At 35.3% G+C, this 2,315-nt stretch overlaps 1 long non-coding RNA gene across 1 annotated transcript; it reads left to right on the forward strand.

The window, feature by feature from the left end:
- The first annotated feature begins 1,345 nt into the window (after positions 1-1,345).
- On the forward strand, positions 1,346-1,855 carry LOC118736591. The gene is made up of 3 exons (XR_004992732.1): positions 1,346-1,356; positions 1,583-1,774; positions 1,831-1,855. It is a non-coding gene; the product is annotated as an uncharacterized LOC118736591 (long non-coding RNA).
- Positions 1,856-2,315: the final 460 nt, after the last annotated feature.

The following is a 2,315-nucleotide window of genomic DNA, read 5'->3' on the forward strand; positions in this document are numbered from 1 at the left end:
TGCCTATTTCTCGTTGTTCGCTTTGTGTTGCCGCAGTATTCGCCACAATAATTACGCACATTCAAAACATAATTCAATTCTTTCTAGTAATACAAAAAGATGTTTAGTTGCAAAAGATACCAAAATGAAATAAAAGTTACCAAGTTACCAAACCGTTTAAAAGTTACCAATTTTGGTAGAAAGTTACCAATTGTGGCAATCATGTTCACGCGTTTTGGGCACAGCAACCCAAAATCGTTGTACAAATTCATAAACATAAACATTTCAATTAACTCCGCTGTATTCGCAATTGTGTATTTATTGGGCAGTTCCAGTTTTTCTTTCAGCAACGATTTTAGATATTTCGATAGTTTGTATCCTGGTGCAGATTTGTGGTTGATAATTGGTCTCATCGGATTTCCTGGCTTGTGTATTTTTGGGAGTGCGATCATTGAAGGAGCCGAAGGATTCATTAATGTCATTGTATATGCTTTCCTTGGATTTATTATTGTTTTTGCCTGTTTTATTGCGTGTTTTACTGCCACTTGGTAGTCATCGGTTGGGTCCTTTCTCATCATCCGACAATTTGTCTCTTTGATTAGTTGCTCTGTCTTTTCTTTATATTCTTTTTCGTATATTATTACCGTTGTGTTCCCCTTGTCTGCTTTTGTTGTGATTACTTTATTCGTTTTGAGTTTTTTCTTTAGCCCTTTGACAGTTTTATTTTCGTCGCTTAGTTTTTTCTTCTCCATGGATTTTATGCTTTTTTCAATTATACGTCTACATATGGTAGTAATGATATGGCCATTTCCGCGTCTACAATAGTGTGCCCTACCTCTTTATTTTTATCATAATTTTCTATGTTGTGTTTCAGACATTTTTCCAATATTTCTGTCTCTTGTTTGCTAATAAATTTACGAATCTGGAATGGAAAGGCATTTCGCTGTGTTGTATGTTCTTTGTGATGTTTTGCTTTCTATTGAGTTCATTGAGTTTTTTTGTTTAATTTATTGTATTTTTGTCCCATAGATTTACTGATATTCTCCTTTATTTCATCTAATATCTCCAGGAGCGTGCTGACAGGGAGGAGTTCCGCTAGTTCTAAATGAATGGAAAGTAGCTCCTCATTTGTGCGTTCTTTTTTGGCATACAGGTTCTTTATTTCATGTCGAAGGAAGCTGTTTTCTGCTCTTTTCAAGATTTTTCGCCTTTGCTCTGTGCTCGATTTTAAATTAATTCTTGCGGATTTCGGCGTAACATTTAGTGTTAAACATTGTTTATTGAACCAGATGTTTACGTTGGTGTTGTGTATTTTCAATTGTCTTCTTTGATATGTTGTCAAAAGCGTAATCGTCCTTGACGGCTGGAAGAAAATTTGTAAGTATAAGTGTTTTTTTTTAAGAAAAAAGGCCCTTAGGACCAGGTACTTATAAAATATGATGTGTAAACATATGTACATATGTATGTACTATGTGAACGACTCGTTAAGCATCAGTCGAATTCATTTGTTAAATATTTCATTTAACTCCTGTCTTCTCTTTTTATTTTTCGTGTTTGTAATTAAATTAACTTAATAAATATCTATGTGTCTGCATTTATTTAGATTTTAGACATGAAAATTACAAGCGCAGAACAATTTGAAACTCTTATAGCTGAGTTAGAAAAAAGCCCTTGCCTAGCAAAGGGTTTTCAAAAGGGAACAGCTCCAGCTAATTTTAAACAGCAGTGGGAGGCAATCAGCAGTAAATTGAATGCCCTTGAGCCCCCTTTAAGAGACAGCGATGGTTGGCAGAAGGTAATTATAATAACACCATTAAAGCATATATTTTGTAATATACATTTCAACTGCAGGTGTGGCGAGATTACAAATTTAAACATAAGAAGAAACTTATGAAAAACAAGGCTGAGTGTAATGCAACAGGTGGTGGAATATATAAACAATTAACCCTTTGCCCATTGGAAGAGGCTGTGGCCAACTTGCTGCAGTTTAACAAGCAGTTAAGTCCAGAAGGTATTTTGCAAGGTGTTCAGTTATCACCAGCGGAAACACAACACAGAAGAGATCAACCATCCACTCCAGCCAGAACACGAAAACCAAAAACGAGGGAGAGGAACGACCTTTTCGAATGGCACAATAGAATGCAGGAAAGAATTTTAACTGACGCTACAAATAAAATGGGATCAATGAAGCATTCCTTACGAGATACGGGCGGTTATCTTCTATCGCAATAGAAGAAAAGAAGCTAAAGCTTTTGGAAAAAAGGGATCGCAGAGAGGTAGAATTGCACAAAGCTGCAATGCAATTAAAAGAAATAAAATTAGAAATTGCCAAAGAA

Source organism: Rhagoletis pomonella, unplaced genomic scaffold (assembly GCF_013731165.1).
Source record: "Rhagoletis pomonella isolate Grant_MI unplaced genomic scaffold, Rhpom_1.0 Rhpom_scaffold_00003, whole genome shotgun sequence".
NCBI lineage: Eukaryota > Metazoa > Arthropoda > Insecta > Diptera > Tephritidae > Rhagoletis > Rhagoletis pomonella.